The following is a 25,797-nucleotide window of genomic DNA, read 5'->3' on the forward strand; positions in this document are numbered from 1 at the left end:
CACAAGCACACACACAATTTTATACCTGAAGTAACTGTACAGACTACAGGACAGATATACAAGTACATTCACTGAGGCTATACCCCAAAGTCTATCACTTGTTCTGGGGGCTCCAAATTATTCCTGTCAAAATCTCATTGAACACTTACTTAATAATCACATGTTGGCAACTAAAGTCAAACCACAGAAAGCGAGAGCCCTCACTTACCTTTTGGCTGACAGTTGAGAGAATGTTTCAATCAAATCAATTCACTTAATCTTTCAAGTACACCTGATTATTGTTGTGTTTGACAAAACTCACAGACTTCACCTAATGAAAACACAAACAGAAGAGCATTTAAATCAGGGCTTGATGGTATCTGTACATTAATAATACAAATTTCAAATCAAGACTAGAACAGTGTCTTTTCTGTTACTGTGCTACAAAACAAAAAAAGTATATGGTAACTGGGTTAAAATTTCTAACTGGAGTAAAAGAATGTTAGGACAAAGAGACGTTAAAGACCCAGAAATAAAAGAGAAGAAGAGTTAGTTTTCATAACCGACTGGCATATGGGAATAACTGACCGCATGATTAGAGGACATTAAAATCACCCAAGGCAACATGGAAAGAAGAGGTGATCTGGAATAACCCCTTTAATGCTGGTAAGTGCCTGACACAGTGAAGTTGAAGGTTGCATTTCACAAAAGCCACCAAATGTCTGCAGGCTCTGCTAGGGGGCAGAAGTTGACACCTGGACTGATGATGTACACGTAACAGTGACCAAGCCTCCTTGAAAATAATTCAGCAACTGGGGTTTTCTTATTAGTGTGAACATGCTGCCTCGTTTCCCTTAGCAACAGTTCACAGTAGTGAAAGCCCATCAATAACTTATAAATACAATCAGCTCATTCCACTCACTTTGACATCACAACACCCATCCTGAGGTTCACAAATCAAATTACTGTCTCAGTTATGGGAGTTCCAAGCAAAAGTGAGCAAGAGCTCACCTGGAGAGAGACTGAAATAGTCACTAGAGGACCAAGCAGAGAGAAGATGACAGAAAATTACATAGCTTCAAGCTAATCCTGATCGGGTCTACCTGGATTAAACCCGGTATTTTCAAACAAACCAGTATTTTGAAGTCACAGGACATATCCACACCACATCCTAGTCAACATTCAAGCCCATATTACAAAAGCAGATATACATAATTTTTACTACAGAATTCTATTATGAGATAGCTACTTACTACATATATTAATGAAGTTTGAAATAGATTCTCTATCCACTTCTAGTTTTAGATGATATTCACTCAAAAATGCTAATAAGGGGTAATATAAATGATGATAGGCATATATGCCAAGGAGAGCCCTACAGTAGCCAAGGAACTATGTATGAATTTTCAAGAAAACCTAAAGCCTAGATTCTGGCCTGACTGCTGTTTACAGAGTGGTTATTCAGGAAGCTCACTTGGGCATGAACTCAAGAGACTTCTTCATTAGCAAAGATAAACAGTCCTTATTATCTTTCCAGAGTTCCTGCTATTAGTGTGACAAGACAAATGCCATATGCTTTGTCGATTAACTTATTCATCCATTTATTTCTATGGTGTTCAGAACACAACTCAGGTCTTTGCACTTGCAAGCTAAGAGCTCTGCCATGCTTGGCACACCCAGCCCATTCTGTGTGAGCATGTGTGCATGTGCACATGTCTGCACTTCTCTCTGTGTGTCTCTGTCTCTCTTTCTGTGTCTCTCTGTGTTCACCCCACCGTGTGTGTGTGTGTGTGTGTGTGTGTGTGTGTGTGTGTGTGGGTGGGTGTGTTAATTTTGCTGAATACAAATACAATCTTGAGGTATCACTATTCCTAAATTTTTGAGAAAGTGCCAGATTGATTTCCAAAGTGGTTGTATCATTTACATTCCACCAGCAATGGAGGAGGGTTCCCCTTTCTCCAGTATGTGTTGTCACTTGAGGTTTTGATCTTAGCCATTCTGATAGGTGTAAGGTGAAATATACTGTACTATACTATATTATAGTATATTATATACTATACTACAATATATAATATATTATAGTATCCTATACTACTCCTAGGCATAGTATGCTCAACTATACAACAAGGACATCTGCTCAACCATGTTCTCAGCAGCTCTATTTGTAATAGCCAGAAGCTGGAAACAACCCAGATGTCCTCAACAAAGGAATAGATACAGAAATTGTGGTATATTTACACAATGGAATATTACTCAGCTATTAAAAACAAGGAAATAAGGAAATTTTCAGGTGAATGATAGAAACTAGAAAAGATCATCTTGAGTGAGGTAATCCAGAAGCAGAAAGACACACATGGTATACACTAATTCATAAATGGATAATAGTCATATAATATAGGATAAACATACTAAAATCTATAGTTCTAAAGAAGCTAAACAACAAGAAAGACCCTAGGAAAGATGTTCAATCCTCATTCGGAAGGACAAATGTGATAGACTTTGGAGGAGGAGATAGGTAACAGGCCAGGAGCCTGCCACAGAGGGTCTCTGAAAGACTATATGGATCAAAGTATCGAGGCAAAGGCTGAGATTCACAGCCAAACTCTGGGCAGAGTGCAGGTAATCTTATGAAAGAAGGGAGAGATAGAAAGACCTGGAGGGGACAGGAGCTCCAAAAGGAGACCAACAGAGCCAAAACAAACAAACAAACAAACAAACAAACAAACACCTGAGCCTTGGGAGCCCTGCAGAGACTGAAACCCCAACCAAGGACAATGAATGAAGAAGACCTAAAACCCCAGTTCAGATGTAGTCCATAGACTCAGTATCCAAGTGGGGTCCCTAGGAAGGGGAGCAAAGATCTCTGGCATGAACTCAGTGACAGACTCTCTAATCACCTCCCCCTGGGGGGTGCAGCCTTGCCAGGCCACAGACAACAATGCAGCCAGTCCTGATGAGAACTGATAGGCTAGGGTCAGATAGAAGGGGAGGAGGACCTCCCCTATCAGTGGACTAGGGGAAGGGCATAGGGAGAGAAGAGGGAAGAAGGGTGGGATTGGGAGGAGATGAGGAAGGGGGGCACAGCTGGGATACAAATTGATTAAATTGTAATAAATGATAATAATAATAATAATAGTAATAATAAACTAATAAAATCATTGTTCAATGAACTCCAAGAAAGCAGAATACAAACATATCTGTGAACACCTAAAGCTGTGAAAATATCTGCCTTTCCTTTTTTGTTATGAAAGCACTTTAAAGACTGTCATGTAACAATGGTACCCAGGTTCACGACACAATTTGTGAATATTTGCTAGGATGGGTGTGTGCAGAAGCTCACGCAGTGCTTCTTTCATTTGGTCACTTTCTAAAGTAGACTAGGCCTCGTCCCTCATGGTGCAGAACATACTTGAAGATTCCTTCTTACTGTATAATTTCACTTCATTCTGTGTGGCTGTGTGCCATGAATGCATGTGTGTTCGTATGTGGCTGTGTGCACCTGTGTGGAAGTCAAATCATGTCAGTGCCTTCCTTTCTGGGTCTCAGGTGTATTTTTGAGGCAGGGTCTCTTGCTACACCTGGATCTCACAAGCTGGCCAACTGACCCCCTCACCCCACCTGTTTCTGCATCCAGTGCCAAGGCTGCAGGTGTACACAGCCATGCCTGGCTTTGTGTGTACATAGGTGTCTGGGGATCTGGAGCCAGGCCCTCCTGTTTGTTCACCAAGCACTTTACCACTGAGCCATCTTCCAGCCCACAAGCTTGAAATTCTTTAAAATCTTTTGTTATTGAGTTTTCAATGTACAGTTTGAAGCTAACCAGTACAGACGTGGAAATCTAACATCCCTTTCCAGTCTTGCTCATTTCTTAGAATGTGGTTTCCTTAAATTATGTAATTTTTGTCTCCTAAGAAGTCTTAAATTTCTGAGTACAACCAGTTATTAGGCCCATATGTTATTAGGCTCATATGTTAAAAGCCTTTCACCTACACAGCTGCAAGTATCTTTTCTGTGTCTGATGTGGAGAGAACAGTGATTTCAAATGATTTGGGGGCATTTTCAGTGCTTGCATACTGCCTAAAAGTGGTGGAGTTACCTTCTGTCAAAGCCAAGAGCAGTAAGGAAAATACATTATTCACCTATGAGTGACCTGGTTACATGACTGACAGTGATTAGCATAGAAGATTCAATTCTATTGCCTGTAAGCCTAGGTGGGCAAACCGTAGGACATTCCGCCCCCCCCCCCAGAAATGTTTGTTTCCTTAAAAAACAAACAGTGACACACAGCATCACAGTAGATCCCCCACAATCCTGTACTACAAAGCAAACAAACAGTTTCACAACTAGCTGAAGGGGCTGGGTCTAAACTGCCTCCCTCTGCCTTCTTTTCCTGCTGCCCACACCACACTTGGCATTAGTGTAGAGAGAGGTGCTGCGCAGTCAGTGTGCTCTGGCCCCAACAGAAAATCAAAGATCACCTGAACTTTGTGTTTCGATCAGTTTCATGTTAGAAAGTGTCTAATCAGTAGAACACTATCGTTAGCTACTCCTTGACCACGCCTGTCACCAATTAGCCTGTTTCAGCTCTTTTCCTGTAATAAATCAGCTAAACTGACAGTGCTGGGCTTGCCTGGCTGGGCTAGATGGATGGCTTTCCCTGGTCATACATAGGGACCATGCTCTGTAAGCTCATGGTACACTTCACGGGGCAAGGTAGTACTAGTCTGCCACGGTTCTCCTCGAAGCAGCTCACAGCAGCTGGCATGAGTTTGGGTCCCCGTGTCCTTACAGAGCTGAGCAATCCTCGAGCACTGTTCTCTCACTGGCAGTGAAAACCAAGGCTCAGAAGGTCAGTACTGCCCAGTCTGCAACTAAAAAGCCATTTCTTGGCTTCTTTTATTCTATGTCCCCTTTCAAATCCAGGAACAAAATTTTAACATTACAAAAAAAGAAAGGAAGGAAGGAAGGAAGGAAGGAAGGAAGGAAGGAAGGAAGGAAGGAAGGAAAGAAAGAAAGAAAGAAGCAAGAAAACACTAAGTCTGTTAAAATTGTTTCTCAGTTTAGGATACAATGGAAAGGGGGAAAGAATTGAGTGCAGAGGGAGAACAGACCCCAAACCCTGCCAATGCCACACTACAAGGCTCTCTAGCCTTCCTGCTTAGTTGCCCCTGCTGGTTTTCCTTACAAGTGCACACCAAAACTGCAAGTGTTCGAAGCAGAAAAGCAGTGCTGTTCCTGTAACCCAAACACAATGATCTATTATGTGCCCCAGCATGAGCATATCTCACACAGACGCCCTTGTACTGCGCATGCATTCTTTCACTCACTATTCTGCAAGCAGTTCTTTGTTTCTGTGAATTAAGAGTGCTCATTTTTACTAGACACATACTCTTTCACAGGACTAACATGAAATACTTCTTTCATTATTGCCGCATGTGGAAATACCTCAAATGCTTTTATCTGTATCACTAGAAATAAAATACCATTTTCCTTACAATATTATCAGAAGCAATATTAGTAAGTCAAAGTAAGAACACTTTATGAACTTATATCTAACCCAGATCAGATTACTTAAATAACTTATAAAGTAGCCAAAAATAAAGTACTCTACAACCAGCAAATGTCGTAACTTTGTACACTTTAAAAAAAATGGTTTATTAAATACAAGTTGTACCTCAGTTTCTTTTTTATTATTTTAATAGTGAGGGTAATTCTTTTCCCATTCAAAATACTTTTATTGTCTTCTATCTTTAATGAAAATTTTACCTAATCATATAATTTGACCATGTTTAGATTCTGGCTTTACTTTAATAGTTACACTGTCTTTTATGTGGTGTACATATCTGTGTGTGTTGACTTTTCTGCAAAACTTTACATTTATTTTTAAATACTTAGTGATTTAACATATCTGCCATTTTATTTGGATCTACAGCATGAGGTACATGCACAAATTTTTTACAAATTCCAAATTAGCCACAATCTTATTTACTAAATTAGCATTCCTCACACATTTTTCCAAGGGTTTGTTAAAAAAAAAAGCTTTTAAGATTTATTTTTAAATTTGTAGTCTGTAGTAGGACAACCTCTGTTCCTTGTTACCTTTATTCTGACACCCCTGATACGCATGTGCTTGCAACATTCTCAGCTGCTTTATCCCAGGTTCCATAGCCTTCATTCTCTGTATGAGATGCCCTTCACTTCAATAAACTCAAGAACTTCCATATTTGGATTATGGTTAAAATGGTGTTGTCCCATAAACACAGTATTTAGGTGTGATGAACGGAAGCTTCTCAGCACCTTAGTTTCCCATGTTAACCAAACACAGTATATTATAAGTTATCTCTATGTGTATGACTTTGACTTTCACTCAATAAATGTTCATATTTTGTTAGTCTCCTCGCTTTTCCTGTTCCCATTTCACTTGCTAAAAATACATCATTCCTATCCAGCAGCTAATTGTGTTAATTCCCTTTAAGTCCCCCAGAAATACTATTCTCTACATGTGGTCAAACAGTGATTAAATAGAAGGTAATTTTAATTCCCATTTTATATAAGCTTAGTTTTCTTGACAAAACTAAGCTCAAATTTTGTATAAACTCTCACACTTCCAAAAACCATCCCCATTTAATTGCCCCATCTGAAGAACCCTGTAGTTCACTTCAAACAAAAGTGAATAGCTCAGAAAGCCCCGTATAAAGTTCCTTCCTCCCTCTTTTTTCTCTAACACCTCCTGTTTCTCTGTCATCTAGATTTGGACTCAACGATAGAGGAAAACAAAGTATAAGCGACTTGGACCTATAACAAAACAGCCATGTCTGGAGACACAGGCCTGTCATCTCAGCATCTAGAAGGTAGAAGCAGGAAGATGGGGCATTTAAGGTCAGCCTTAGCTACATTGGAAGTTTGAGACTAGTCTGAATGACATGAGAGCCTCTTACAATGAAAACAATTTAATTTTTTTTGTACTGAAAACAGTCTACATTTTGTTGTGCATGTTAATTATATCCATAGGTCATCATCCTTGATTTACTGGGCACTCTACAGGTACTGGAAAGTAAGCTTACACTTCAGTTAATCTAAGTGGTCCATACACCTAGAATCTGCATTGGTAGATAAGAGGTCAACACACAAAAGTGAAAGGAAGAATGCAAGTCAAGTACCTCTGTAACCGTAGGTACCTAAGGACCAAGGCTGGCTCTCTGTTGACTTTAATAGCCACACTCTATGTGTTGAGTTGTGTGAAAGTACAAGTGACCTGTTTCTCTGTTTTACTGAAGAAATATGTAAAGAGAGTGGCAGATATTTCATCTAAAGCATGTTTCTTCAAAGATTACAAACTGTCTACAAATTTTCTTCCCTGGAGTTCAAAATAGCAGGCTGAGTGGAAGTGAGACAGAAAGAAAGAGGGAGCTAAGGAAAGTAAATCATACAGTCTGCTCCTCGGTGTGAGGTGTCTACAAGAGGCCACTTGAAGAGATGTATATGATTTATGTGAAACAATAGTTTGAGCCAGAATGCAAATACAGTTCAAGTGACTTCACATAGAATCTTCTGGCCACACCTAATGTGGTTGTGTGTGTGTGTGTGTGTGTGTGTGTTTGTGTGTGTGTGAGAGAGAGAGAGAGAGAAGTGTAAAGGTGGACCCTGAGTGTCTTCCTCCAAGACAGTGTCCCTTATTTTTTGGAACAGCACATCTTTGAACTTGGAGCTTGCTACTTTGCTAGACTGGCTGGCAACAGCCCCAGGGATCCTGTCTCTACCTCAGCCTGTTCTTTAAGTAGGTGCCGTGGTCAAAATTCAGGTCTTCACGGTTGTATGGCATGTGCTTCGCCAATGGAACCTTCTCCTAAGTAGGAGCAGCTATAAGACAAGAATAAGCTAACAGCATCATAGGTACAGAAAAGGCAAGTGCTTTGAAGACGGTTGCAGTCTTGGCGGAGCTTTTTAAAACTTTAACAGACACACAGTCAACAGGGGAGCTTGCTAAATTAAATTGATTCTAGACCCTGTAGGTCTAAGATGAGCCCCAAACCCGACTGATGTGCTCGTGTGAAGGCTACATTTGAGAAGCGAGATTCTCAGAAATTGCCAGCCAACTGCAAATGCTCACTAAGTACCTGACTTTCTGCTAATAAAGGAAGTAATAAAGTCTATGACTCATGCCCTGAACCACACACACACCATACACACCACACACACACATACATACAACAGATACACACACAGGCACACACAGACACACACACACAGAGACACACATAAACACAGTTTTTTAAAAGTAGGTGCTCAATGCTAAAATGTGTGGTGAGGATCCTAAGAATAATAACTGCTGAGAACAGGCAGAATTCAGCCTAGTGAATAGCAACTGTCAAAGGCTTCAGATGTGCGAGGGGTATAGGCCCTATGGTGGAATGGGAAGTAGACAGGAATGAAGACAGAAAAGGCTCCCAGAGCAAGCAAGAAGGTAGAGTTCAGCCAGCTATCACACCTGCTTTGAATAGTTCTCATCACTGGAAACTGCCAGCCAGAATTCACTTTTAACCAGGGGAGGGAAATTTCAGTTCTGTGTAATATTTTCAGGCCTGAGAGTTATAATCCTATAGTGAGAACTCGATAGCTTGTCTTAGCCCTATGCAAATTCTCTGCACTAGCAGCAATAACAGTGTTAGAAATGACATTTTAGGTGTAAGCCTAGGAGCACAAAATTATCATTTTATTTTGCATATTCATATATGCGTATGTATATCTGGTTAACATTTGTCTTTAATGATAACAACTTTAACAGCATTAGGGAACAACTTTTCACTGTAACATAATTAATAATTTTCTGTTAGTGTTTGAATATTACTTTTACTGCAAAAATAAATGTTTCTTCTCCTATAGAGTACTTGGGATGGCACAAACCCACACAACACCCTCAACTGCAGCATCGTTTTTCCTTTTCCTCCCACACTGGCTGACAATAGAAAGAAACATACCCAGAAACAGAATGAAATCATTAATGAGTTACACCTTTGGATTGCTGTTTTTTTTTTTTAACTTCCTCTGAGACATTTTTCTGCTAGCACACATCACATTGTATATATTGTACAATGGATTCAGTAGAAAAGCAAGAGTGAACCGAAAAAAAATACTTATATTAAAGTAAAAATTCCATCGTGGGACTGTTCTGAAGAAGGTAGCTTAGCATGGGGCTGTAGTTGCCTAACTTCCACCAACAAGAAAAGCATTTGGAAAAGAAGCATGTAAGCATCAGGATAGCAACCTTACCCTCTACTTCCACCGGTCACAGACCAGACTCCATCACCTTAATAAAGCTCAGAAATGAATTTGAAATAGGCCTCCACATACCACGCTTCACACTAATACTAGCTGGCTTACTGCATTAACTGTCCAAGGTACATGTCTGTTACACAAACTCCACTGTAGTGTGTGTCCCTACAAGAGAAATCAATATTTAGGAAACACAGATGAGAGCACTCTGACACTTCAAAAACCCAAGGTTTGAACATCACAAGGTACTATTATCATGACACTCATAGTAGGGAACTCAGCTTCCTCCAGGCCATCAGTCCCATCAAGGCCCAGACATGCCAGTACTCCTTAACGGTGAGAAAATGTTCTCTGCATAAGAATTCTAAATTAAGTCTAACGTATAAATAGTTGTAGGACATGAAAGACAGTACAAACAGGCATGCGCTGGTAAGACCATGAAGCCTACCTTCCACAAAGCTCTTCACCTTTCTACTCAGAACCCTCAGAGCTCTCTCCTAAGCGAGTTATGCTATGGCGCCAAACATCTACTTCATTTCTCTAAACCCGCAACAACAAAGAATGCCAAAGTTTCACTGGAGGTGACCAAAAAACAAAAACAAACCTCATAGTGAGTTGTTGTGAAAAGAATATAAGAGAAAAACACAGGGAAACACAGAATCTTGGGACTTTCTAAAAGTAGCGTAAAGAAGTGAATAGCTGTCAGTGTAGCTACACACTGGGAGGCAGGGCTTTGCTAGAACAGGACGGAGAAACTCCCCTCTGTGGGACGGTCACCACTAAATCCGGTGAGACACCCAGTAGGCAAGTCTTGTCATACAAATCAGGACAAGCTGGGTTTCATTTTAATTTTCTGTTTGAACTGAATTGGCCCTTTTGAACACAGACCATCAGAGATAAGTCTCCCTTCCCGGACCCCCACAATGTGTGCATGGCTTTGGGCTACTTATGAACCAGACAGGATCATTCATACTCCTTAATAGCTACCACTGTAATCTTCTGTGATCAAGTATCTACCTGCTTTTACAACTGCCAAGGGCATCATCAGAAGTCATGAAGTTATATCTGCAACAGCACAGCCTCTTACTACAAGCTTGGAGCTGTGGTTCAAACAGGGTTCACCTGAGACTTCCCTTGCCAGAACTGATGTCTTTGGGAATCTGCTGCCAGGCCTAGAGTAAAAGAAGGTCAGTGCACCACTCCCCAACCCCCTCCTGAGGAAGCTGTTCAACTAGCTTGGTTGGTTTCCCTGAGCCAGGCCTAGAAAACCCTTCAGACTAACAATAGACCTGGCAAAGAGTTGCTCTCTTCCTCCAAACAGAGGGGTGGGTCCTACTCCCAAGTGACAGGCAGGTTGCAAACTTGTCCCCAGCAGACACCCAGAAGAAAGCACAGCCAAGCAGAGCAGTTAAGGATGGCCACTTGTGGCTCAGACAAATGCAAGGTCTCTCAGGACTAGGACTGTGAAGACATATATTGCACATAAGACATCCTCCTGGCACTCGGTGTGAGCAAAGCCCAGGCCACAGTAACAACAACCTGGCCAGAAGACAGCCTGCACCACACATCAAAGCCAGAGGCCCTGGGAGCCTGGCCAGCAGCCAGAGGCCCTGGGAGCTGCGGGAGAGAGCACTGCCATGGACGATAGGGAAAGGGACCTGGGTAGAATCTGTGAGTTCCAAGCACTGGGAGGTCTTCTCAGAGACCCTGCCCTCTCCGTCAGAGCTGGGCTTTAATCTCTTTGAAGAAATAAAAAAGGAAAAGAATATACATTCTCCAACATTTCTGTCTGAAAGACAGATACCACAATGCAAGCTGAATACACTCTGGTCCCCAAAGCCTGCAGCCAAGACCCAAAACAATAGAGCTATGTGAGATATGTGAGATATGGCACCCTAGCTCTTTATTGAAAGCCAGGCTGAAAGTGAAGGGAGCAATCTCAAACATTTAAATGCAAACATCATGGTTGCACTGTTACACCCTCCCAGATATTTCTCACCAATTCTGTTTAATTAGAGTCACATGTTAATTATAACCTGACAGCTCTATGATCTGGCAGGGCACAGCTAGCAGTCCCCTTTTAGATAACAAAGATTTAAGGTGAGGCTTCAAACTCTGGCTCACAAGCATGGCACAGCTCTTGACTTAGAAGAACCTACTGGAGAGACTTAGCCACTTACTCAACAGAAATAAGAGTTAGCTGGGATTGCATCTTAGGCTCACATTTTCTTACAGAAGGAGACAGAGGCCCTGCCTGTGTAGGAGGGCAGTGAAAACAGCACAGTCTGGGGCAGTAAAGGGCTTCCTGAACAAACTTGAGGATCTGAGTTCAGATCCAAGGCCCTCCACACATACAAAGGCAGGCACTCCATGCTGGGCGGCCTTGTGGCCAGCTAGTTTTGCCTAACCGTTCATTAACCTCCAGGTTCAGGGAGAGACCCTGACTCAGAAAGTAAAGTGGAGAGTGACTGAGGAAAACACCTGATGTGGACCTCTAGCTTACACGCACACACACACAATCCTGTAAGAAGGGAAGAAAAGCCTCTTTCGTGGCCGTGGTATGTGACAGCTGAAGCTTGCCACCTTTGAAAGCAGAGCAAAGAGCAGAGACATGGGACCTTAGCAACCCTAAAGTGAGTGGGCTCGCTGTGAGAGGCCACGCTGCAGGAATGCTCACTGGAGCACAGCAGGCCTGTCAGGTGTCTTTTTCAAAGGAAATGTATGTGAGTTGAGGTCACTCAGTGCTAATCGGGCCTGTACATCTCAGCAATGCGGCCAGCACCACATGCTCCATTAAACCAGCAGTTTGTCATAGCTCCGCCTGTCATCCCTAATGGCATGCTGGGGGTGGAATAACTTCCAACTCCTTGCTAATCCGGTGTGGGGATGCCAAGGTACAGTGTTTTACTTGATTGCATAAAATGGAGAGCTATTTTCAGCTTCCGCATCACCACTGTGGCTCCTTCAACAATCCTAAAGCCATATTACAGTCATCTCAAAACATCGTTTTAGTTTTCACTTACGTTGACATAAACAAACACTTAAAAGGAATCTTGGTAAGCTCCAAAAGATGAAGGTGCCAGGGGGAAGAGGTAAAAAATAAAAGCAAAGAGTTCCCACATATTTACCACTCAAAATGGTCGCGGTTACACCGACAGTGGGCGACTCGCACTTTGCAAGACCCCAGTACCTGAGGGCGCCAACAGACTTTGTCTTAGTCACACTTCTGAAAAGGACTTTGAAGAAAAACATAATAATAATGGAAATTTTAAGGCTCCTAGCAGATATAGGAAGACTTTAGCTATTTCTGTGATTATTCCCTTAGGACTTGTGCTGGCTATTCTGAAAACAGGATGTTTTGTTTGTTGTTCCTCATAAAAGACACCCAAACCAGAATCAGACTCAAAAACATCCAAACTACAGATCCATGTGAAATTTGGTCATATTCAAGAATCCAAACGGAATTTTTATTTGGGTATTTAAAGTTTTTGCTCAACGTGAGATAACCTCAGGAAGTACGTTTCTTGTTTTTATGAATGCCAAAAGGGCTAAGACAGTTACATAACTCCACTCCACACCCGCTCTGCATCCCAGCTCCGAGAATTCCAGCCTAGCTGCAGCTCAGTCTTCACATCTAAGGCGTCACATTTTAAAATTAGCTACGATTAATGTGAAGTAACTAGATACTGGTTCCAGGTGGTTAGAACAGGCTACATCTAATTAATAAGGCTTGATAGTTTTATCTTTTATGAAACCAGAAAAGACATAATTGTAACATCTAACTTCTTAACAAACTTGACTGCCCGATGATACACACTTTGCTTCCCATTTCAATCTCTGTGACATAATAAGGACTCCAGGGACAATTCTCTCCTAAAGTTACTGCAGTGCACTGTACTATGAGGAAGCCATTGGCACAAAAACATGAGTTCAAATAGGACTGGACTTCGAGACAACCATAGCTGAGTGCAGGCCACACACACACACGGCCATATGTGTCCAGATCAAGAATGGCCTCTCGAAATGAAACTGATTTTTTGCCCCCGAATATTTCCTTTCTACAAGTGGAAGCATACGTGTTCCCCTTCCCATTCCTGACCCACAGGCGATGGAGGATAATGGGGAGGAAGTGTCCAGAGCTCATCTAGACATTCTCAAGCTGATGGCTGGAGTCTCTGTCCTCTAACCACTGCATTTACAAAATACCTGGAAAAAAATCAAATGAAAACTGGTCTGCCACCATCCCACCCTGGGTCCCACTTGAACCAGCCTAAATACCATCTGAACTCTGCTCCAGGAAGGCAAAAGAATGCTCTTCCAAAGCTCTACAGGCTACAGCCAACTAAAGAGACTTAATGACTATATGTGTGTGTGTGTGTATATATACACACACACACGTAAATATTATGTATTTATTTTTACACATATAACTAGAAAAGGTGCCATTTTGACAGCTAACTATTCCAGTCTCTGTAGCTGGCTATTTCTGTCATTTGTTAGTCTATTACACACTATGCTATGACATTAGAAGGTTACAAGATCATCTCTGACCTCAGAAATTACGTGACTGGAGGAGGTCTGAGCTATACGAAGTGCAGGCCACCAGGTTACAAGAGAGTCGAGGGAGGGTAGACGGCTAGTGTCAGCAGAGGCCTGAGAGAAGAGATTCCCAGCATTCATCAGCTCACAGTTGCCAAGGAGACAGGGAGAACACCGAATTTGAGAGGAGTTATGGGAATAAACTCAGAATGTGGCCTAAGGCACAACTTAGAGAAACATTCAAAAAGGAGAAGTGGTACTTGCAGGTATGGAACACCATGAACATGTGTATGCATACAACTCGGAAAATCCAAATGCACCAATTAGCATGGAGTGGTGCTCAGAACAATGGGCCCTGTAAGAACACTTTAGAAACTGCAGGCCGTAAGAGGCCCGGCGACTGAAATTTGGTTGAATTCATAAAGTCAGCACAGGTATATAAAGAGGCTGCAAAAACAGTGCACAGAGCCACTGAAACTAATGAGGAAGAGTTACTAACAGGCATCAAATACAAATCTGCAACAGCTAAAGTCAATCACGGCTGAAATGTGTCACTGAGTTTCAAAATTCGGGAGCTACTGCAATATCAACTTAGGTGGTCAAAATGATGAAGGCATCAAAGCAAGTCATGTAGTAGCTGGGGAAGACTAGGGGTTGTTGTATTATCATTTGCTTGTTTTTTAAAAGATGGAAAAAGATTTCAACATTTTTCAGTGTTCCACATTGAGAAGTCTTTAATAAAAAGACCTGAGGGAAGAAAATAACAACATCCTAACACGATTTTACAAGATTAAATTTTGGCCACAATGAAGAAATAATTATGAGCTGATTGTGTTAAAGTAAAACTTCAAATTCTCAACAATTAGCTAACCACTAATATTGATTTATGGACTCAGGGAGCCTTTAATCAAAGGAATATGCTGTTCAGCCATAAAAGGAATGAGTAAGAAATCACACAGAACTGTGGAATCTGTACACAGAAAAGTCTGGGCAGAGGTGGCTTTCCACCAGCTATTTCCAAGCTGAGATGAACCTTCAAGCTCACCCACAGAAGCCCCTGCTAAAAGGCAGCTCTTAAATGAACAAAATAACAACCACTTCCATTGGAAAAAATCTAACCAGTGTTTATAATGTCTAAGATATTATTTGAGACAAAGAGGAGGCCCAAACTGGCCACTTAAAGGACATTTTCAAACATTTTCTCTAGCAGAGAGTTGTCCTAAACCTGGTGTAGGGCCTCAGTGTGGAGGAAGACCTGGAGCACCCCGAGGAGACGCGCTGCTGGGCGCCTCAGAGTCAGCACCCAGGCAGAACAGCATGCCTGGTCCTACCAGGTTCTCTCCTCGAAAGTCACTTCACAACAAGGAAACTGGCACATTGAAAATGTTCAACAAGAAACAATTCTATCTGCAAAACACTAGCGGAACTGTATGATGGTTTGCTTGTATGGTGCTAACTGAAAACCTTGTTTTTATCCATGGGATGAAAAATTCAGTTAAGGGTGTGTGTTCCTTTAGACCTTAGAACATGACATATGAGGTTGTTGTCTGAAAATGAAAAAATAACAGAAGCGCTTTCTTATTTCTTTTACAAGTTAAGATTTTTCTAAGTACTCTGCTGTTAAGTCTTAAGAGATCTCAGGAAAAAAATTAAATAAATACGAAAGTAGACCAACAAGAAGGAACAACTTCAGTGGGCCTAAAACACATAAGACCTGAAAACAGGTTCTGACTCCTAGCCAAAAAAGGGTCCACTTCCGTTCATCCTGGCTGTTCACATGTAGACTCACACATATGCCCCAGGCATTATACAATTTCTTTGTAAGATAGAACAGCTCATTTTTATGGTTCAGATTCTGTTTAGGCCACTCTAGTTTCTATAAAATAAAGGCTTAAAATTTGATCTTACTCCTGGAAATGTTAAGTAAACAAAACATCTAGGAACAATAATGGGATTTGAAACATCATCAGAGAAAAACAAAGGCAAGCAGCCATTTACTGACCCAGTGGGTTCCGGCACTCTATTAAGTGATCACTATGTGTTTCCCACTAATCTTTTAAGAGGCAGGTAAAATTATTTCCCCTCCACCACCTCCCTGTTGCCCACTCACAGCCTCAGGAGTTTACAGTTCTTTTCCATGGCTACAGAGGAAATGCTGAAGACATGAATAAATTTATTAATGGATAAATTTATTAATTATTACATTTATGTGTTTGGAGGATTATTTACCTGCAGGAGTCAGTTTTCTCCTTCTACCACATAAGTTTCTGGGATTGAACTCAGGTTCCCAGGCTTGGCTGCAAGCACCTTTACCCTTGAGTCATCTCAAAGGGCCCTAAAGTCTTTTTATCCTCTGAGATGAACTCTCGACTTATCTTGAACAGACAGATACATAAACTATGAAGATTCCTGTTTTCAAGAAAGACAAAACAACTGGCAAAGTACCCAGCACCCAGGAGGCAGAAGCAGGTGGGTCTCTGTAAGTAGCCAACCTTGTCTAAAAAGTGATTTCCAGGTCAGCCAAGGCTACACAGAGAGACACTGTCTCAAAAACAAACAAACAAACAAGACAAAAAGGAAGAAAGGAAAGAAGGAAGGAAGGAAAGCGGCAGGAAGACAAATCACGATGCAATCGTGCACCCCATTTTCAAATTCAAGGCTTGTGGCAGTGGGAGCAAACCATGAAGAGGTAAAGACACTGGCTCATTCCTGGCCACTCAGTGAACCGCTTAGCTGCTGCCCTTCGGAAAAAAATCAAAAGGTGGGGTGGGCTGCAGGTCACCAGGTCATCCTGCATGGTGATGTGGTGCTTTCAGGCTCGGAGCAAAGCTCAGTACTCCAAAATCAGATCGCTTTTTCTTATACAGCACAAAACAGTGCTTGACTTCATTCACTGTCTTAATTTATTTTGGCTCTAGAAAGTGTTTGGTGCTCTCTGATGTCAGTTAAAAATCAGTATGCTTGGGAGATTCTCTGCACCTGTGTCCCTCTAGATGACTTTGGGAAAGGATGCCATGCTCCCTGTCTCTAGAAATGACAATCTGTTCCTGCTGTCCTTGAATAAGAGCCAAGACTTTTTTTTTTTAAATTCAATACACACAACTCTTTAAAATTTTGCTGTAACTTCATTATTGGAAAATGTCTTTAATTTTTCCAATGAAAAACAGTGTTTTCTTTTAAAAATGGTCCCTGGTAGGCTGCCATGCTCCAGTGGGTCGCAAAGCACATATGAGCAACACTAATTGGACTCTGTGGGCTTCAAAAAATAAAAACTAAAGTGGACATGAAGTTGGGAGGAGGATGTGGCATGGGAGAGGTCCACAAAGAGTTAGAGGAAAGGAATGAGAGGAAGGGAGGGGTTGACCAACACATTGTCTATCTGTTTGAAATTCCCAAAGAAGAAATAAAAACGCACTCTAAAAATCTTCACGATGAACTTTTCTCTTCTTAGCATTCAATTATATATTCCACAAACAAATGTACACTGCTGTATGGCATGGTTCTGATCCCTATGGATGTCAGAACTAGTGCAGGGCAGACATTGAAAACCAACTGTTACTGGTTGAGTCCAATTAAGAGAAGACACACAGTATCTGAACACTTAATGGAATGCTCTCTGAAGTTCAAGACCTGAGGCCACACAACTGGAAGCACCCACCAGGGTTACATTTCATCTCTAAAGCTGTTCAGTGTCCCAGGGCACCCTGGATCCAGCTTCAAAATCATCAGTAAGAAGTTCTAGAAACTTCCTAAAGGAAGTGATTGACTCACCACTCTCACATGCTGAGCTTGGTAAATTTAGCCACCTAAGGTGTTCATCTACACAGTTTGACAACTTTAGAGAAAAAGGCCGGAGAGGGGGAAAGAGGGTGAATGCTCAGAATAACAAGACCCTCAGACTTTCCCAGGCCCAAGAGTAACAGTCTCCTGGTATAAAATGGCAAGTTGTCATTTGTCACTTGATGCACAGAGACTCAGGTGTTTTGTCCTTTCTTTTGTAATTAAGCTTTTCTTAGTTTCATCTCAAGCTTACACAACATATACCTTCTGTTTTCTCTTTAGAACTGCAGGAGTCCAGTTATTTCTTTTATTGTTGTTGTTTTAATTTTTATATTAATTACATTTTATTTGCTCAGTAGCCTGGCTGTAGCCCTCTCCTTCATTCCCTCCTAATCCTACCCTCCCTCTCTCATCTCCTCCCATGCCCTTCCCCCAGTCCACTGATAGGGGAGGTCCTCCTCCCCCTCCATCTCACCCTAGCCTATCAGGTCACATCAGGACTGGCTACATTGTCTTCCTCTGTGGCCTGGTAAGGCTGCTCCCTCCTCGGGGAGGTGATCAAACGGCCAGCCACTGAGTTCATGTCAGAGACAGCTCCTGCTCCCCTTATTGAGGTGCCCATTTGGAGAATGAGCTGCCAGGTACTACTTCTGTGCAGGGGTCCAAGTTATCTCCACGAATGGTCCTTGGTTGAAGCATCAGTCTCAGAAAAGATCCCTGTGCCTAGAATTTTTAGTTCTGTTGCTCTCCTTGTGTAGCTCCTGTCCCCTCCAGGTCTTTCTAACTCCCCCTTCTTTCATAAGATTTCCTGTACTCTTTTCTTACAGTCTTTAGTGAGCTGGGATCGTAATCCATAGTTACTATTCTTTTCTTCTCTCGGCAGACTATGTACATTTGGCAAAGACTGTACATCACAGCAGGGCCACACGGAATCCAAGGAAATACTACAGGCTCCTCTACAACTTATGAGAGGAGCAAGCCACAGCTGGTTCAGTTTGTCAGTTCTCTGGGCCTGGGACTAAGAAGGAAGGCTCTGACAGGAGCAGGAACTCTGACCTCTCTACCCAGCGCATCTCTCTAGAGTAATACAGATGGCCTCCCTTGTGATAGGTGCTGGCCGGACTATGCCACCTGCTCATCTCACTTCTCATCTTATTTGAAAGAAATCACATTCTCCAAGTTCACTTTTACACCTAGCATACACCTAACATTTGAAGTCTGGTCTGTGTTTCCCCTCTAGACTAATGTCACAAATAGTATCTGGCACTCTAGGCCATCGCTCCTAAAGCTTATATAACTGGATTTAGAATTAGCCCAAGGCAATGTAATAAGAGTACCACAGAACCTGCCAACCTTAGATGGCAGTTTCTTGCCAGATAGCCAAACTGAGGACTTGAATATCTAAAGCTGTTTTTCCAAACATAGGCCACAAAAGACCAGGAAGAACTCCACAAAATAAGTGAAGAAGTAAGACTAACAAGACACACTGACTCTAAGGCAGAATGACCTAGCAAAGCAGTGGCAGGAACAATCTAAGTGGCTCCTGTCTTTGTCAGAGGCAGCAAGATTGGTCCAGTTCCTGGCAGCAACAGGGTTCAGAAAATGGAAAGGAAGAGACAGAAAAATGAAGTGAGTCAGAAGCAAGGGCTGTCCTTGAGGAAGGAGCCCTGGAGTTCAGGGCCAGAGGGACAGGGAATTCCTGCCACAAGCCAGCAGGGGAAGTCCCTGGTTGGGACTGCCGCTCACTCAGTCACTATGAATACGCACTATTTAAAGAGTTAACTCTCCCTATCCTTACTTTCCCACTCTGACCTACTCAAGTTTTGCGCTGTTGGTAAAAGTCCGGTTCGGGCTGGAAGATACACAGACCTCAGGTTTCTTGATAGCCTATGGTGGTTTACAAGTACAGACATTTTACCTCCCTGGGGACATTGAGCAATGGCAGTGGTTACTTCTGACGTTTAAGATTGGCAGGAGAGCAGGGCTGGGCTACTGTCATCCACTGGTAGAGGACAAGGATGTTAAGAAATATTTCCCAATGCGCAAGACAGTCTCCCCACCACAAGGAGTAGCAAGAGCCCTATAAATATCACACTTAACCAAAAGAAAGTCAAGCAAAACCAACCAGGTACTGCCTAGAATTATCAAAGTGCAATATCTGGTCTTCAATTAAGGATATAAAAATCAAGGCAGCCCAGCTTCGTGGAGGCTGTCAGATGGAGCAAGCAGCCAATCTGGTGTTGCCTGGATAAAACTAAAGTTTCCTCTAGCAGAGAAACTGTGCCACAGTGACTTTTTTAAGCATGTCCATAAACGGCAACTGTATTCCTCATCCAGCTTCAAATGACAGCCAGGAGCAGGGAGTAATCTCCTGTAGGGCTGGTTCTCACCATATCAGTATTAAAGCAATTAATTCTCCCTAGCAAAGGCCTTCTAAGGATGCAAGGGTGAGGAAGGATGGAAACAGTCATGTCTGCCAGGGCATAGGTTCCAGGAGGACATAGGCTCTAGGTCCACCCTGCCACAAACAGCTGCCTGACCCAGGCAGGAGATGTCAGCAATCCTTGACCCTGCTATCTCCAGCTGAGAGTCAGTCACCTCCGACTTCCTTTACCAAGTCTCACCCACTGCCAGGACTACTTCCTTCTCACAGATAAAGAGGCAAGGATGTTGCTCCCAAGAAAGGAGAAAACTGAGCTGGGGAATTAGGCTCTGACCATGTGGGTATCTGCAGGATAAGGCTGCCACCAATCCCTCCACCGATGACAGACAGTGAGTTATTCTCCAAAGGGAATATTTTTTGAACAAGCTAGATAGGCCAAATCTCCACATAGCTCTGAAGTATATCAGAAATGCTGACCTTCAGAAATCAGAGAAAAATCTCTGTGTGTGCAGCAGAGAAGGAGTGTTCTTTTCACTACATCCCCTTAATACCACACACATGTGTGAAAGGGCAATGATAGATGAGTTTATGGTCAAAATACCATTTTTTTTTAAAAGAACTACATTCTAAAAAAAGAACCGTTTTAACTTTTACTTTTAATTATCTGTGTGTGTGTGTCTGTGTGTCTGTGTGTCTGTGTGTCTGTGCGTGTGTGCATGCGCAGAGGCCGGAAGAGGGCACAAGATCCCTGGACCTGAGTAAAAGGTGGTTGTGAGCTGCCCTACATAGATACTAGGAATGCGACTCCAGTCCTCTAGCAGAGTAACCAGTGCTCTTAAGCCCAGTCATTTTTCCAGCTCCATTGCCCGAGGATTTTTATATTGTGCTCCATTCATAGGCTTAAAGGCAGTTACTGAAATGGGGTAGTGGTGAAGGTACACTCTTGGGAGTATGAAAAAAAAAAAACTTAATTATATTTTAAAATATGAAAATATAGCACAGTGGATGTTAAAGTGAAAGCAATAATGACCTCTTTCTCTGCCATCTCAACATTGTCCTTATGTCCCAGGGCTTTGCTTTCCCTGCAGAAACACCAGATTTTAGCATGCATTTGAAATCTGAGACTTGATAAAGCATGCTTATTTGCTAGTTGTGCTGTTAGCCCCTCCCCCCCGTGCTTTCAGAACTCTCTCTCATCTGTTTGAGTGTACTTAACAACTATTATCTCATTACCTTTACCACATCCTGGTAAGGGCTAAGAGGCAGATACCATCCATCCACCATCCTCCCTTCTCACTGAGAAGCAGCAAGGGGTTAAAACACAGAGACCTTCACATCCCAGATCCAATCACTGTTCCCTTTTCGACCCAGGACTCTCCCAAGCTGCTTCCAAGGAGAGAAAACATCTCCTTGAATCAGAATGGAGACAGACTTGCTATACAGTGACTTGTGTTAAACCTAAAGGACAGATACAAGAAGCTTACTCCCCTCCCGTCATAAATAACATGACTGATGCACCACAGAAATCAATAGCAGGGCAACTGCCTTTTTTGGAACTGCCTGGACAGTCAGCTGGAAAGGGGGCATTGCTAAGACCAGGCACATTGCCTGGATCAAGCACTGAAAACAAGATGCACAACAGAGAAGGGTGAGTAATTTACTTATTAAAGAGACAACTGTAAAGTCTGATACAAACAGACAAGCGTAAAGCCTTTACTACACAATCCAAAAGCTTGGCTAGGCAACCAAAAAAAAAACAAAACAAAACAAAAAACAAAAACAAAAAAACTGCAATAAGCAGTAAGATCTATTTCTTCATTTCCAAATGTCTAATGCCCACTTTATCCCTAAGATGACACAGAAATGGTCTGCAGGGAGGGCTCTGGTGGAGATGGACTCCCCAAAGCAGAAAACGAAGGGGGGTACCTCAGCCCCTCTGACACTAACATGGTGTTCTGTGAAAGACCACAGTGAAGATAATGGGGATTTTTCCTTTTGCTTTGATTCTGAGGCAATCCACATTTTCCTCAAGGCCAAGAGTCCAGCCAACAATGGCCTAAATCATTTTTCTCCATGGTCATATTTTTTCCCCTACATTATCCATGAGGGCGGTGGTGAGGGAGCTGTTGTGAGATTAAGGATGACAAATGACATCTCTGTGACCCCAATTTTAATTTTCAACTTATCTAACTGCAACTAGACATGGAGTGCCAACAACAACAATTTCAAGTCTAAAACATTGTAACATGAAGTCACCTAGTGCTGTCTATTGGCTTAAAATAAAATAAAGAAGGCAGAAACCCCATCGGCTCTTCTACAATAAACTATTCTATGGCACAGGCCTGGTTCGTTTACAACTCCTGGAAATAACCATGTGTTGGTCAAATGTTCTTATTTCATGTGTTCTCATGGCCTTTTAGGACTGGGGCAAATTGTTTTCGAAGCACCATCCGGCCATAATGACCAGGTTACCACTGATAATTATGCCTGCCTGTCTATAGGTTTGTCAGCTACAGAAATCCACAGACGCCCGTCATAATGAGCAGAATTTGACTTCTGGCACAGCTGGCTGACCACATCACATTAGGAAAACAAGCTCTTTGCAATAACCAGTTCTGGGCATCACTGGTTAAAAAAGACTAGTTTCCTGTTTTTCTCAAAGACTTCAGAATGTGGGTATCGCTATTTTTTACCCCACCCACACTTCTTCTCTTTAATTGTTGAAGATTAGATGCTGTGAACACCTAATCATGGGTAGTATGTATTGTATGTGTGTGTGTGTAATATATATATATATATATATATATTACACACACACACTCTGGTTTAATTTCAGATGGGGTTTGTCTGTTCTGAGCCAGGGCCTCACCTTTGCTGAGACAGGATTGGGGGACTAGGTGTGAGCTTCCCCCAGCCCCAGCTATCTCAGAAAGCTGCCCTTAGGCCTGTGCCTGGGCTAGAGAAGTGCTGCTAGGTCCTTGTAGCTGACTCTAAAAATGGCAGGTTGGAGAAGACTTGGGGATTGTTATTACAAATGGAATTGCACCTCAGGTTTGCTAAGCAAATCCCACAGTTAAGAGTCTGTGTGTAAAACAAAAAGTAAATATAACATCCCAATGTAGCATCTCCTTATAACCACGTGGCCATTCTTCTTCCTCACTGGGAAATGCTATTTTCTTTTTTCAGGGACTTTTAAGGACATGTTTGTCTTGTACAAAAAAAGCAGGGCAGTTCTGCTTGACTCTACCACTTCAATCAGACCCCTGCTCTAAAGCCACTTCCTTCCAGACCCCCTACAGACTTATCAGTGTGTGTGCAGGCAGGCTCATGGTCACTCACTCCTGTGAGCTCCCCTGCCATGTACACACACACAGGTGGATGGAAGGATGATCTATGTCTGCCTCCTGGGGGAGGGGTATAACATTATGTATGCATCACTAAAGCCACCTAGAGCCTTAAGCTGAGCCTAGGTCACTAGTTCATGTCAAGCGACAGATCAAGGAATTGTGAGTTGAAATCTGTTTCTAATAGCATCTTCCTAGTTCTTTAGTTTTTTGTTTTGTATTGTTTTTTTTTATGAATATTTGTGGTTCCTAACTCCAAAGGAGTACAGTCAAAGGTGACTTTCCTGTCACAGTTCATCCAGTGTCTATAGAGCTCCTGTCAGGGATTATGTATGCTAAGGAGCCTGTAGCCTCTCAGAGATCTTGGTCTATAAGGAAGCAGATGCAAACAAAGTGCAGGATGAGGGCTTCCAGAGAGGTCATGAGAATGGAGAGAGGAGGGAGACACAGCTTACAAATTAGCGTGGGCGGCCAGGCCAGGCCCAATGCAACCGGAAACCAACACACACACACACACACACACACACACACACACACACACACGCGCGCGCGTGCATACACTTTCTTATTGAGCACATGCTACAGGAACTGAAAACAGTTTTTCCCCTATAAACTTATAGTTATTTTACAGGAGAGAGAAGGAGCTCTGTTCTTTCAGATCTCATATATTTCTCTAAACAGTAAAATAAGTAAGAAAATCCAAGGTACAATCACACTTAAACACACACACTGATTCTGAGTGACACCCACTCAGGTTAATTATGACCAAGAACAGAAACACTGAAATGGCCCCTGATGTGGATAAATAAATATACAGTTCTTACTGCCTGCTTTGGGGATTTTATAATTTCTTGTGCATATACTCATAACATTCTATAACCTATCCATTTCTGTAAGTCTCACAGTTAAATATGATTTATCTTTTTTTTTCTAAAACTTGAATAAGAGAAACAGAAATTGTTAACCTCCATTTCATAGAAGACTTGACTATATTATCAAGGAAACTGAAACTCGTTGAGACTCCATTTGCATACATCAGCTAAATGGAAAATGCCTTAAAGGAACTATCTACCAATTAGTTACCAATGATGACAACCAAACTCAAGTATTCAAATGCTGAACCAAATTCTTAGAGGACAGTGATAGGCAGATCATAACCCCTGCTTCTGAGTTTGTTGGTGAGCATGATCACTGTCCTCCATGCCACTAGGCAAGTCCTCCCCATTCACTGGTATCAGTTAGAATGGCCTTCCCGGGACCACTAACATGATTGACTTGTGAGATGCCACTTACTCACAAGTAACTGAAACGTGAGTAGACCAGACCTGATACAAAAGCACTCCATGAGCTTGGAGCAAGCAAGATGACCAGTCACAGCAAATCAGTATTGCTTCTGGGCACCCTTGGGTTCAGGAAAGCAGTGGTTATACAGTGGTTGGGTTTTGCCTAGTTGGGGCTTCCTGTTGTTGTGAATTCGAGGGTGTGCGTGCCCCTGTGTACTTGGATGTTTCCAAGGCAGAAGTCAACATCATGTGTCATTCCTCAGGAACCATTCCTGTTTTTTTTGGCTTGGTCTTTCATGGCAATTGGAAACTCCCTGCGTTTGCTAGGTTGCTTCACTGACCAGTGCTCTAGGGCTCCTCCTGTCTCGGTGTCCTCAATAGTAGAATCATAGGCTCATGCCACCATACTGGATTGTATGTGGGTTCTAGAGATCTAACTCAGGTCTTTATACTTGCATGGCAGGAATTTTACTAAATAAGCTATGTCTCTGGGCTCTTGTTTTTGTTGTGTTCTGTTTTAGCATATATGCACATTCTTCCAATCAGCTGTTGCTAAAATGTAATGAATATGTAATCTGAATAATCCAAAGAACAAGTATGTTTTGGCTTTCTTTCCAAGTCCTCCATTAACTGCCCTTAAAATTAGCCATGCCGTGCTCAACAATTTCGTGTCATCTGAGTTCTAAGTTGCAAGTCCCACACTTGCAGATTATAAATAGATCCCACTTGGTGTGTGGAACTTCTGTTTAGGAAAGGATTCCATTTCAAAGAGGGCTCCTAAGAAAGAAGGGGTGACCAAGCAGACCAGACAGGACAGCAGTCTCAGTGGAGACTAGAATTCCATCCACCTGAGGGAACAGATGGCCACCCGGACAGCTGCAGGAAGATGGGTAACAGCCAGTGGGCGCTTGCTTTCTGACACAATTTTAAAGCACCAACAATAAGAAGGCAGTACTTCAATTTTCCCATTCTAACTTAAAATATTTTCGGAAAAGTTTTATGTTCATAGAGTTAGGGTGATAGTTAGGACCAGCACTTTCTGTTAAGACCTTGTTATGAATTTCAATTGCTGAATCTCTGCAGGTCTACATTCTCCTTTCATACTACAGCAGTTTCTAAACGTGAGGAGCGATCCTGCTGGACTAAAATATGAAAGAAAAGAAAGCAAATGCCATGTGCTACTTGTAGAGGTGATGGACAAATCTATCTTCCTCAG

General features: G+C 42.2%; 1 protein-coding gene across 11 annotated transcripts in view; it reads right to left on the bottom strand.

The window, feature by feature from the left end:
* Nucleotides 1-25,797, bottom strand: part of Hivep2 (HIVEP zinc finger 2) — a 192,413-nt gene that overhangs the window by 84,173 nt on the left and 82,443 nt on the right. For all 11 annotated transcript variants that reach the window (XM_060380245.1, XM_060380246.1, XM_060380242.1 and 8 more), the window contains one exon: nucleotides 209-310. The gene's annotated coding sequence lies outside the window, so the exon portion shown is untranslated. The remainder of the gene's footprint in view (nucleotides 1-208; nucleotides 311-25,797) is intronic.

The sequence above is a fragment of the Meriones unguiculatus genome, chromosome 3 (assembly GCF_030254825.1).
Source record: "Meriones unguiculatus strain TT.TT164.6M chromosome 3, Bangor_MerUng_6.1, whole genome shotgun sequence".
Classification (NCBI taxonomy): domain Eukaryota; kingdom Metazoa; phylum Chordata; class Mammalia; order Rodentia; family Muridae; genus Meriones; species Meriones unguiculatus.